Source organism: Chinchilla lanigera, unplaced genomic scaffold (genome assembly GCF_000276665.1).
Source record: "Chinchilla lanigera isolate Chin_1 unplaced genomic scaffold, ChiLan1.0 scaffold00021, whole genome shotgun sequence".
Lineage (NCBI taxonomy): Eukaryota > Metazoa > Chordata > Mammalia > Rodentia > Chinchillidae > Chinchilla > Chinchilla lanigera.
In genome coordinates this window covers 2,157,180-2,170,798 of record NW_004955422.1, presented here as the reverse complement: position 1 = coordinate 2,170,798, position 13,619 = coordinate 2,157,180, and the positions used below count along the sequence as shown (strand labels likewise).

At 50.2% G+C, this 13,619-nt stretch overlaps 1 long non-coding RNA gene across 2 annotated transcripts in view; it reads right to left on the bottom strand.

The window, feature by feature from the left end:
* Positions 1-4,238: 4,238 nt before the first annotated feature.
* Positions 4,239-13,619, bottom strand: part of LOC102019181 — a 29,411-nt gene continuing 20,030 nt past the window's right edge. For both annotated transcript variants that reach the window (XR_001234010.1, XR_001234012.1), the window contains 3 exons: positions 5,145-5,397; positions 4,809-4,978; positions 4,239-4,314 (listed from right to left, as the gene is read on the bottom strand). This is a non-coding gene — a long non-coding RNA (uncharacterized LOC102019181). The remainder of the gene's footprint in view (positions 4,315-4,808; positions 4,979-5,144; positions 5,398-13,619) is intronic.

Genomic DNA, 13,619 nt, shown 5'->3' with positions numbered 1-13,619 from the left:
GCCATGAAATCTAGACGCGAGCGTTTGCCTATTGTTCGGATGGTTTCTTCAGGGCTGTTTTTAATATTTCCCTGTCTGGGCCTCAACATCCCCACCTGCCAAATGGGGACAATGATCCCACTTCACTAGGCTTAAAGGATCAGCCAAAAATCCAACGGGAGGACAAATGAGGACAGGGAGTTGGGGTCACCTTGTTTGCACACCACTGTGTCGTGGCTACCGCCTGCAAACTTGTGCAAGTTCCGGGTCTCTGTCCCCGGGAGGCCATTGCCCTATAGGGCGAAAGTGTAACGGCCTGGATGCATAGCGAAGAATCGCGTCTTAAGCCATGATCTGTTGTACTCCGATGAGGTTCCATGACACAAAAGAGAAAATAATTGCAAGGTGGTTGACGTAGCACAGAAGGGAGCCTCGCGGGAGAGCGCACAGGCCTCTGTGAACGGACACATGCGAGAGCGCACACACACGCACGCACACAAGGACGCATGCACAAACAAGCAAAGTACGCAGACGTGACCACACAGAAGCATGTGCCCATAAACGAGCACAGGTAGATACGCACAAAACATGCGCTCACAGGCAAGTGCACACACCAACGCGAAGAGAGGCAGGTACACGCAGACCAAGGCACACAGATGCGTATATTTATGCACAAGCAAAGCACACACGAGCACACCGATTTCCCACGACCCCTTGCAGCTGAGCGTGTGGTTCCCAATCTGTCCACAAGAGGGCGCGCGGGCTCCAGCAGTAGGGCCCAGGCGCGCGAGGCTGAGTCGGAGACGCGGGTTCTCGGAAACGCCCTTCCCTTTCAAAACCCAGACCGCTGAGGCTGGGAGCGGCGGCGCCCGCTCGAGCTCCTAACCTATCCGCTGGTCGCTGCCTCATTTCCCTACAGAGATCGCGGTCTGAAACGGGCACCGGGGAAGCACCTGTCGCGGTCACCGTCCTGTTAGGGGAGGATGGAAGAAAGTAGGGATGTGTCAGACAGACACGGACCCTAACTGGCGGGCTCTGTGACCCTGAGGACGCTCCCCAGCTTCTCCCGGGGGAAGCCGAGCCGGGCCGCCCCGGTGGACGCGCGGACGCAGGCCCGCCCCGCGTCCCTCTGCGTCCCGATCTCCGGGTCGCGGCTGTGTCTCCCCATTCGGGTCTCGCCCGGCTGCCCCGCCCGGGCCCCGCTAAGGTTGCCCGCCCGCCCGCCACTCTGGATTTGCATCCACCATTCCCGCTGCTTGAAACTGCCGCGCTTATGAATTCATTGCACGTTGGCCCTGCCTCCCTCGGGAGGGCGAACGTCCGGTGAGAGCGGGCCCCGGGTGTCCCGTCCGCCCCTGCAGCGCGGGCCCCGCGTCGCCCCCTGGAGCCGGAAGCACCGCGCCTCCCGCCCCGCCCGCCCCGCGCCCCGCCCCTAGCGCCGGGCTAGTGCTGCCCTCTAGTGGCCCTGAGCCCCATCGCACTAACACCCCGGGGCTCCTGGGGGCCTTTCAGCGGCCGCCAGCCCGGGCCACAGGTCTGTGCGGCCCTGGCTCCCAACGTCCACCCCTCCGGGGTTCAAATGAATGAGCGCTCCTTCTTGGCCCCTCGAGTGCAGACGGCCAGCCCCACGATGAATAGAGACGAGCTGCTGCGGGCTGCGGGCTCTGCCCCGGAAAGATGGGGGGACTCTGATTCTGCGATGCAATGGGGGAGACACGGAAGCCACCCTCCCCGCCCACTTTACAGATGGGGCCTCTGAGGCCCAACCCAGGACAGAAAAAAAAGATGGCCTGGCCCAGGAGAACCCTGGGATCGCGCCTCATTCCTTCTCCTGCCCGCCAGAAAGCACAGGCAGCCTTGTAGGCAAAGCCGGTGTCAAAGCCGGTGTCCCGAGCACCCCGCCCAAGGCGCGGCGTGCACAATTCCCAGCGAACTTCGCCCTGGAGATGAATGCAAAGTAGAGAGGACGCGGGCGCCAACCCGCCCCACTGCGGCATCCTTCCGCGCCAGTGCCGCTTCTCGGTTGCGGCGTTCTCTCTGATGTGTCCCGGCGGCCCTGTGTAAATTAACAGCGCAGCTTTTGCTGCGGGCGGCCGGGCCTTTTTCACAGTGCTTTATCCCAGCTCGCTTCCTTCTCGCTGTTATTGATTTTCAGGCACGTGTTTCAGCACGGCCACTTAAAGGGCACCTGGATGACGCTGTGACGGGACAGATAAGAGTGCAGAGTTCCAGGAACTGCGGCTGCTCCGAGAGCCGCGGCCAAGCGTCCTCGGACAGGCGGCTCCGCTTAAGGACCGGGCGGACGCGGGTGGCAGGTTTACAACCCCCCTCCCGCTAACAGCTCACTTAGCTCCTCCGACTGGGGAAACTGTGCAAATCTCGGCAATTTTCTTTTTAACCACAGGGGCTTCTCGCTGTTTCCCGCCGAGCACACAGACGGGCACTGGCGTCTTCCTCCTGCCCCTGGCCGGGAGGCCCCCTTCTCATGAACTTGCTATCACCCAGGATGGGCGTCCCGGCTTTGCCCTTGACCCCAGACAGGTGGAAACGCAGGACGGCCCGGCCATGCCAGGCTGGCCCCCGCCCCTTCTCTCGCAGGCTCCTGGCGCAGTGTGGAATGGGGGCTCCCCCACCCCAAGGTGGAGCAGGCAGTGGCTCCGGATCCCCGTGGAGGACAGAAAGGGCCACTGGGGGGCGGAGACGTGGGTCTGAGCCTCAAGCGCTTGAGAGGCCCGTCACACTCCCCACTGCGGAGAGCAGCGGCCCGCACCGCTCCCGGCTGGGCTCTGACCTTCCCCCGCCAGGCGGGCTGCCTCCTGGCGGGAGGCGCGGAGGGCACCCACTGAGGCTCGTCCCCTCTCTAAGCCTCAGTTTCCAGCACCGCAGAATGGGCGTGGCAATGCCACCCCTTCCCAGGTTCTCGAGAGAGTGAACTGAGGTCCCGTGCAATAGCGCCTGGCACAGAGGAAGCGCAGGTGAACGTCCACAGCTCCTGCAATTCCACAGTCACTAGAGGGCCGGGGTGGGCGCGTGACGGCCTGCGCCAGCATCAGGAAATCCTGCCCCTCTGAGAATCCCTGGAGCGATGTAGAGAATCCAGGAAGCCCCTTCCCACGCATTCTCTAATTCACCGGCTGGGCGTGGCCGGGTGGGGTCCACGGAACGGCTCTGACTCTGCCCACCGTTGTTGTCTGCCACGGCCCCCCTCGCCGTGGAGCCCCCTCCAAAGGCTCGCGATGTGGACACAGCCTGGGGCCCCTTGGCTCTCCGGAGGCCCATCCAGCCCCGCCTCTCCCTACCATGGCCCCCTCCCAGAACTGCAGCAGGGAGACCTAGGGCCACACGTGTCCCACCCTGAGATAGCAGGGCCGGCAGGTTTAGAGATGGGGGAAGGCCTGACTTCTCTTCCAGACCCCGCTGCCTGAGCTCCACCTCGGCCCCCACATTGAACTCTGGGGGCAGCCACGGTCCTCTCTGCACCTCACCTTGCCGCTCTGAAAACTGGGCGGCCTGGACTTCTCCCATCCCCAAAGCCTGCAATCCCAGCACTCAGGAGGCTGAGGCAGGAAGATGATGAGTTCAAAACCAGTCTGGGCTACATATCGAGTTCAAGGTCAGCCTGGACTACTCTAAAAAAAAAAAGAGAAAGGATCGCAGTCTGGCTCCCCGACAGCCTTGGCCCCCTCCCCAGCTGCACCGCGCCTCACAGGAGCCCACAGAACAGGCACCGATCGGAGGCTGGGCTCTGCCAGGCCTGGCCCCAGGCGGAGCTCCCCTGGGCTCCTTCCACTCCATCCCTGTCTGCCAAGACTCACCACAGTCCTGACTCCTGCAGCTAACAGGGCTCGGGGGAGGCGCACCAGCCCTGCCTCTCTGCGTGCTCAGCACCCGGATGCTGGCAGCTGTTTCCTGTTTGGCATCCGGGCAGGTGGCAGGGCAGTGACATTTTTCCAGTCTTCAGCTTGTCCCAAGCAAGTGTCCACTCAAGGCCACACCGGACAACCTGGGGAGGGCTGCCCCACTCTGCCGCCCCGCCTGCCTTCCTTCTCAGCACCCCAAGCACCTTGGTCTGTGACCTCCCTCCTCGCTGTCTCCCCATCCACCCCCTCCCTTCCTGACCCAGCTTTGGAAAGGGGACGGAGACGGGGAGCAGGGCTTTGGGCCACAGGATAGGTGAAAGGACGCAGGCCCTCGGGGTGGTCTGGTTTCTGGACAAAGTGCCCAGGCATCCTATGGAGCTTCGTGCCCAGGGGAATTCACGTGTGACTGTGCCATGGACAGCGTGTCCTTCCCTCGTGGAGTTCCACTTGCAAAGGCTGCTTTCTCATGGGAGCCCTGCAAATGCCAGGAAGGGCGAACGAGGTGAGGGCAGGCGGGCGGGCGGGTGGCAGGGCCAGGAACAGCTGGTGCCCAGGACAGGAAGGAAGTTGGACTCATTGACTCCAGATCCCGGAGTCTGCCCTGAAACTCTCCCTCCTCCAGGAAGCCCTCTGGGCTGGGCAGGAGAGTCCCCTCCTGCAGAGTCCGTCCTTGCTGGGCATCAGGATGATCCCCGTGTACCCACACTTGGCAAGATGCCATCTGTCCCCAAGCGAGAGTGATTACTCCCATTAGGGCACCAAGCACTTCCTACCCCAGCCCAGGGTTACAGGGGCCAGGGTGACTTGCTCCATGGAGGCTGGTGGCAGGGCCCAGATCCGGCTCTGCCCTTGTCTGAGTCACTTTCAGTCCCAAGAATGACGTGCGCTTGGAAGCCACTTGAGCCAACCCCTTTGCAGCCAGATGTCAGCTCCCCACCAGCCTGTGAGCAAGACCCCAGACTTACTTACGTGTGTGTTTGTTGAGTGACTGCAGAACTCAGGGGCACCAAGATCTAAAGCTCCACTCAAAATTAAGCCTCAGAGACTCCTCCAACCTGCTACTGCCCTCTCTTTTCCATACACCTACCCCACAACAAGATCACCTCAGCCGCCAGCCTGTCACATCCTTGGGCACAACCCTAGAGGAAAAATCAGAAACCTTGACAGTACATCCAATCTCTGGTTTTTGGTTTTGCGTTTGGTTTGGTTTGAAACGCTCCACCCTTTTGCAGTGCTGAAGGATGGAACCCACACTTGCTAAGCAAGTTCTCTCCCACTGACCCCCGCCACCCCACCCTGGCTCACCCTCCTCAGGCCTGGAAGGTGGCTCCCAAGGTCACACTGTAAACTGGTGCTCAAATTCAGGGACTTGATGAAATCATGCTTTATGCATGTGCGTCGTGGTATTTTTGCATTTTCATGGTCCTCCTTCAGGCTTCGGGGGTGCCTGTTTGTTTGTTTTTTGTTTTAATTGAACATGCTCATCCATTTTCAGTCCATTAGGCCTGCTCTTTCTCCTTGGCAATGTTGCTGCGAACTGCCAATTTTCTCTCTCCCTCTGTAAGAGAGAAGAAATACTCGTGGAATTTTCAAAAACACAGCTAAATAGGTACAGTGGGCATGGATGGCTGAAAATGAATTCTTAAAATGAAATAACCTAGAAAGCAGACACAATTGCTTTGAAAATGCATACGAAAATTGCAAAATCTCCCCAGGGTGCAAAGACCTTCTCAAGACATGAACTAATGACCGTAAACATTCATTTCCAACCAAATTCCTTTCGGTTGAGTCACTTGGAACATAGAAAAAAAAACTTTAACATTTGCTAAGAACTTTGTCGGACAAATGTGTAATTGCTGGAAAATTATTTAGAAATTAAAAGCCCAACAGTCTGAAAGCAGGGTAGAAGGACAGGTGGATGTTAATAAGAGCTACACGGTGCTCCGGCAGCTCCCCCATAGCCAGCGAATTTTAAAATACTTAAAAAACCAGGAGCTAGAAATACTAGTTGAATCAACTATTTTTGGCTCAGCTGTATTGAAATGCACAGATTTGTAAGGGCAGCGTTTAAACAGTGACAGATGTATACACGTGGGACAACCACAGAGTCATAACACTGACAACCAGATTTGCCTTGTCCTTTTAGAAACCCGTCCACCCCAGCTCCAGTCCACCGAGCATCAGCCATCTGACACCAGAGGCTCTGCTTGTTGGTTCTAGAATTTCATCTAAATGGACTCACGCAATACCCACTCTTTTGTCTCCAACTTCTTCGATCCAGTAAAATGCTCCTCAGATTTGCCCGTTGTCTCACCTGAACCAAGCAGTCCTCCCCATGTCCCGAGCAGTACTCTCCCCAGGTTACCAAGGAGTAAGTACTGCAGGGCAGGAATGCGGCATTGTGTGTCTACCCATTCATCTCCTGGTGGACGTTTTCCATGTTATCTTTTGGTGGATTTTCTCCATGTTATCTTTTGCTATTAAGACTAAAGCCACTAAGAAGATTTCTGCATGGGTTTTAGTGTGAATCTAATTTGTCATTTCCCTTAAGTAAATACCTAACGGCAAGAGTGCTGGGTTATATGGGGAATGTGTAACTATACAAGAAAGAGCCAAAGTGTGCTCCACTCCCCATTCTGATATTTCATAGCATCAGCTTTAAGTTGTTTTCATTCTACAAGGCAAGAAGTTGCATCTCGCTGTTCAACCAAACTGCCTTTTATCCAACAGTATCTTGTGTGTATCCTGTACATTTGCATGCTAGTGCACAAACTCTTGGAGATTAGATAGATAGATAGAATCTTTTTTTTCTTTTTTTCTTCTTTTTGGTACCAGGAATTGAACTCAGGACCTTGCACTTGCCAGGCAGGTGCTTGTGCCGCTAAGCTATATCCCTGGCCCAAAAGAATCATTTTTACCTCCTTTCCCTGCACTTTCTCTCCCTTTTCCTTCTTCTAATCCCCTTCCCCTACTCCAAAAAAAGTATGCCTTTTTTTATTCTTTATTTTTAATTAGATTAGTCAGGGCAGTATACTGAACTGTGTCCCCCACCAAATTCCTGTGTTAAACCCGAACAGTTCTCCCCATGTGACTGCAGAGGTGATGGGATCCTTTTGGAGGTGAAGTTAGGACTATAAACACACATGCACCTAACAACTGAAACTCAAAATAGATGAAGCAAAACTGACCGTGCTGAAAGAATAGTTGTGTGTCAGTCTAATGCCATTTGCATGAGAGCCAGCATCTTTTTTTTGTTTTGTTTTGTTTTGTTTTTCCGGTACCAGGAATCAAACTCATGACCTTGTGCTTGCCAGGCAAGTGCTGTGCCGCTGAGCTAAATCCCCAGCCCCAAGAGCCAGCATCTTTACGATTCAATATCTTTTCATACGTGAACATCACATACTTCTCCATTTATTTAGGTCTTTGCTTCATCAGTGCTTTTAAGTTTTAGCACATAAATTCTGTATGCATTTATTAGATTTATCCATACGTGTTTTAGCTTTATGCCACTATAAATGGTATGTTTTAAATCTCAATTTCTACTTGTTTATTTCTGTATATAGAAATACAATTGATTTTTTTGTATTGATCTTTCCTCCTGCAACCTTGCTTAATTCACATATAAGCTCTAATTGTTTTTTAAATAGCAGTATTGAAATAAATCACAGTATTGAAATAAAGTATAGTCAGCTTTCCCATTGCTGGGAACACAATTCATCATGGGGCAATCGTTGTATGCCTCACTGCCAGGTGGCTCTGATATAAAAGTGTCGTGTTCCCGCTTGCTTGAGCTACCAGTATTCCAAGCAAAACTGTCCTGCTGGGCAGCTTCCGCCACTGGTGGCACAAACAGATCTAATTGCTTTTATCAGTCTTTTTACTAAGAAAGTGAAAAACAGATTTACTAGTTTATGGCTAGTTAACTTAACTGACTACTTAATGAGGACTAGTGACCTATGATGACTAGTCCATTAACTGCAATGACTAGATAATGAGGACTAGTTAAGTAGAACAGCTAGTTAATGAGGACAACTTGACTAATGTCCTAGTTAATGAGGACTAGTTACCTAAGGTAATGAGTTACAGTTGTTAGTTAATGAGGACAAAAATAAAATGACTAGTTAACTAAGACTAGTTAACTTGAGTAATACACACAGGCTGGCTAATGAGTTACTAATGATTAGTTAATGACAAATAATAGCTAAGATAATGAGTTAATGACTAGTTAATGAATTGCTAACTTAAGTGACTAGTGATGGCTAGTTAATGATTAGTTGACTAGTTAATTAGAAACAATTAGCTACTATGGCTATTAATGGCTAGACTAGTGATCAACTAGTTAAATAAGGTGACTAGTTAACAAAGGGACTACTTAACAACTATTAGTCAACTATGGTGATTAGTTAATGGTGATTAGTTAACTAAGGTGACTAGTTGATGACTAAAGTCTTAGTTACTTTTCTCATTGCTGGGACAGAATACCCAACACCCAAAGTTAAAGAGGGAAAGATTTATTTCAGTTTGTGGAGGTTTCAGTCCATAATCGGCTGGCTACAAGGCGGTGTAGATTGGCAGAGGGGCAACAGTTCATGGTGGCTGGGGTGGTGGAGACTGCAATCAACCACAGCAAAAGGGGGCAAAGGGAAGAGACAAGTCTTCCCTCCCCCTTATATTGTATGCCCACCCTGGGGTGGGTATAGAACTCACACCACCAATCCAAGCACTCAGTATGAATCAATTACAAACTCCAGATACAGCCTCCTCCCAAAAGCTCCAAATGGCTTGACTCTGCCCCAAGGGCACTTTTGATGATTATAGCTCTGAGGGCTCCTTAGGCCTGCTTTGCTCCCTCCTTGCAGTTTTCCTTAGATGATCTAAGTTCCTAGCTTCTCCAAACTTCTGGGGTCTCCATTGCACCTCTGACTTCACCTTCACAGCTTTACTCACTGCCCTGTCAGGGGCAAACTGCCTGGCTTCCCAGGCCTTCTGAAATTGTGGTAGAATCCTTCTTAACCCACAACTCTTGCATCTTGCGTGCATTAAAACCAGCACCACGTGGATGATGCCAAGGTCTGCTGCCAGCTGGACCAGTAGCCAGGCTCTCCTCTCTCTTGGCTGTAGGGGTCAAGTGCCTAGATCACTGGGCTCTCTAAATCCATTTCTGAGGAATAAATTTTCTATGTTGCTGCCATTTTAGAACATGCTGCAGTTGCTGCCATTCTAGAACAAGGTACAGCTGCTGCCATTCTGAAACATGGTGATCTGTGGCTTTCTCCTCAAAGCAAAATCTTTCACTTTTGCAGTTTTGAGGCTGCAAAGGGTGGAGACTTGCTGCTTCTTATGATGCCCTCAGGCCATCTTTTCTATTCTCCTGTTCCTTCTCAGCAATCAAGGTCTCCTCTGCTCAATCTTTGCAGTCCACAGCTTTACTGGAGCTTCCCTTCTGGCCAAACTCACATTTTAAATCATCCTGCTGGACTCTTTGCTCTTGATTCTCAACACAGATCTGACTAAAAGCCCTCAACAGTGGCCAAGCCACCACCTCAACATTTGACTGTCTTGAAATTTCTTCTGCCAGATTAGTCTGCTGCCCTTAATCTCAGTCTCAGGCAAAGTCTCTGGACATGAGCAAAATGCTGACAAATTGACAGCCAAGCCATAACACACATCGTCTGGAGTCCAGCAGCCAATGCAGTCTTCTTCCCAGGAGAAACTTCCAAAGCCAGGTCTTTTCAGCAGGATTTCTATCAGCCCTCTGGTCTTCTGAGCTCTGACCAGAATCTCCCAAACAGAACAGCCTAAGGCATTCCAGTACTGCTCTTTCCGGCAACAGCTCCAAACCCTTCCAAACTCTTCCCACAAGCCATTCCCAAAGGCTCTCAAACCACATGGTCAGGTATATGCACAGCAACGACCCCACTTCTCTGGTACAAAATTCTGTCTTAGTTACATTTCTCTTTGCTGATACAAAATATCCGACACTCAAACTTAGGGAAGGGTTTCTTTAGCTCAGTTTGCAAAGGTTTCAGTCCATATTTAGCTGGTTCCAAGGCAGGGTGGACTGGCAGAAGGGTGAGAGTTCATGGCTGCTGGGGTGGCAGAGACAGCAAAAGCAACAAGAGCTAAAAGGGAGAGAAGGGAAGAGACAAGCCTTTCCTTCCCTTACATTGTATGCAGGCTACCTGCCCCAGGGTGGATGTAGCACTCACCGCCAATCTCAGCACTAGACAACGAATCAATTGTAAACTCTAGATACAGCTGCCTCCACAATGCCTGCCCCCACCATGGCTGCGTGAGGCTTTGGGGGGAAATCCAGACACAAACCACAACTAGTTAACCAGAGAAACTACTTAATGACTAGTTAAGTGAGGCAACTAGTTAATGACAACTGGTTAAGTAAGTCAACCAGTTAATGGTGACTGAGTAACAAAGGCTACTAGTGAAGACTAGTTAACCAGTTAACCAGAGCAACTAGTTAATGGTGACTAGTTAAGTACAGTGATTAGTTAGTAATAACTAGTTTACAAGTCAATGATGACTACCTACAACCTCTAGTTAACCACAACTAGTTAATTAAGGCAACTAGTTAATGACTAAGGTGACCAGAATGACTTGTTAATGAGATTAGTTAACTACAATGACTAGTTATGGTGACTAGTTACCTACAGTGACTAACTGTAGATAACTAGTTCACCTGTAGTTAATGATGACTAGTTAAGTATAGTGACTGATTAACAATGACTAGCCCTCACAACTGGTTATTTCTGTACTAGTTAATGAGTAGTTAATCATGACTAGTTAGTGGCAACTAGTTAGGTCATGGAGACTAGTTAATTGTGACAAGCTAGTGGTAATCTGTAACTCACTACTGGCTGTAGGTCTCCAGCCAGACCTGACTCTGAGCCCCCAACCTGCTTGCCCTGCTTGCACTACTGTCAGCAGCAAACTCAGCTCAGCACCTGAGGCCATCATGGGCAAGCACAGGAACAGAGAGGATAGGAAGGAATTCTGCAGGTCCTGGAGATATCTGGAGACACCCAAAAATTTGCGTTGGATGTTTCAAAGGACTTTTTAACCACAGATGTTCATTGAGATCTTCCCATGTAATGTCCCCTGCCTTCTCTCCAACCCTATAAAAGGACACACTTCTCTTTGTTTGGGGCAGACAGTCTCATCATGCTCTCTGCCTAAACCCAGGCACAATAAATTCCACGCTGTGTTGCCTTTACACAAGCCTAGTGGTCTCTGCTGCTTTCCCCTTCCGCCCATATTTTACATACGTTACATTTTGGTGCCGAGACCCAGGAAGGGGGACAAGCTCTCTTTGGAAGGCTTTAAGCTCTCTTGGACCTTCACCCCAGCTGACCACCTGGCAATATCCCCACCCTATGGCCCCTACAGCTCCTGCTGCTTCTGCCTAGCCAGATCTTGCTGGGCATTTCAGAGCCAATAAACCCCTCTCTCTCTCTCTCCCTCTTTCTTTTTTCTCCCTAACCCTGCCCCCAAGATGGAGCTCCTGCCACACTGACGGCTTTAGATCAGGTGAGCTTGCTCCACTTCTGGGCTTCTAACACTCTCTGTGCCTTTCAGACACACACATACACACACACACACACACACACACACACAAGCCTTGTGCAGGCAGCCACTTTCAGCCCCGAAAGCCACAGCTATTGGCTCCACAGGTATTTCCCTCTGAAACTTAACCCTTCCTCTCTGCTAAACCTCCTTGTTCTTTGCAGTGGACTGCTTCCCAGTTTTGCTCTCTTCTCTCATCCCTTGGGACAGAAAAAGGCTCACTTCTCCTCCTGTGCTCGTGAACCCAGCATTAGTCATTAGTCACTGTTGGACACTCCATGGGGAGACTGGATCCCCTTGGTGATTGACTGACTGAGGTGATGACTGCCCTTGATCTCTCACCCACATTCCCTCACAGCCTTGGCTTTAACTGAAGATCCTCAGTATAGGCCAGGTGTAACAACTAGCTTTCTCTGCTCAGGATGGGAAATGCTCCTTCCTTCTTCCACAGGTCTCTCTGTACTCAGATAAAAAACTGTCCAGTTCCCCTGCCTCTGTGAACCTGCCTTCTGCAGAATCTCAAACTCCTCCGCCTCTCTCCCTATCTGAAGCCCAAATGGCTCTCAGTGACTAGAACACAATACTTTTGATTTTTCCACAACAAATAATTAACAGGAGAGAAGAGTTACTTTTATTTTTTAGTTGCTGATTATATTAGGTAATCATAATTGTTATTCATGTTTGCCGCTGTTTGCACTGTTTATAAATCATTTTAGGATGTTTCTCTTTTTTTTTCCGGTACCAGGAATAGAACTCATGATCTCGCGCTTGCCAGGCAGGCGCTGTGCCACTGAGCTAAATCCCCAGCCCAGGATGTTTCTTTTAAGGATGTTCTTGTGAACAAGGGCTTATATTTCTGTTTTGTGTACATTATATTTAGACTTGCTTAAAGTATTGAAATGTACTTGTGATTGCTGTGGGTTTTAATCTTATCTTAAACAACAACAAATATGTTTACATATATATGTGCCTATCAATAAATCACAGAATCCCTTCCACCAGTTAAATTACACTAGGTCGGTGGCTGTTCTTAAGACTTGGAACACAGGTTTTGCTGAGGCAAACTGGCCTGATCCTTCCCTACACTCTAGAGGAAATGTTGAGCCTGTTCTGCCTCATTTCCTTTCTGGTGTGGTCTCATTTCTGATCTTTTCCTGCCACTTTATTACTTTCCCTTTTCAGGGCACTTAAGATTTTTAAAAATACATTGTAGACTTTAAAACCTTTACTATGGACTTAAAAGGCACTAGGTAATAATTTTGTCACTGATTCCTCCCTGACTTTTCTCTTGCCTACTCCCTCCCACCACTGCCATTTGCCATTTGCCTTGAGACACACTTCAGGGGCCCTTCCTGGGGGGGCCAGCTGCCTCACCTGTGTACCCATCCCAGGTTGGAGTTCCCAGGCTGTGCAACCCCAGTACCAAACACCAGTGCCTGATATGCCCTGTCTGCCCTTCCCAGAGCCTGCTTGCCACCCTCACAGCCCTGATGCCAGCATAAAAGTCAAGATCCAACAGAGGCTGACCACAGCATCTATGCACAAAGCCTGGGTAAGGAAAAAATATGAGCCTACACAGCATACCCCTTTACCCTCTCCCACAGCAGGACTCCAAACACAAGCCACACCCCTAGCTGACTGGTTATCAATGACTAGTTATTGATGAGTATTTTTTTTATTAGTGGCAGCTAGTTAATCAGTACTAGCTAATGATGACTAGTTAATGACAACTAGCAAGTAGCAACTACTCATCTATGACTAGTTAATGATGGCTAGCTTAGAAAAATCATGGAAGAAATTATTAGTACATTCAAGAATACAGTAAGCCTGGTGTGGTGGCACATGCCAGTAATCCCAGCACTTGGGAGGCTGAGGCAGGAGGATCGCTATGAGTTCAAGTTCGGCCTGGGCTACATAGTAAGCATAAGGTCAGCTTGAACGCATGGTGAGACCCTGTCTTAAAAAGACAAAAAAAGAAAAAAAAAAAGAATACATTAAAACCTAGAAGAAATGTAGTGGTAGATAAAAGTATGATTTTATTGTGAGGACTTCTGTATTTGTACCAATACATCAAAGGAAAATGGCACAAATATGGTATAAAGTTATGTAAATTATGTGCACCTGTCTTAGTTGCTTTTCTCATTACTGAGACAAAATATCTGACACCCAAAGTCAAAGGAGGAAAGCTTTATTTTGCTCACA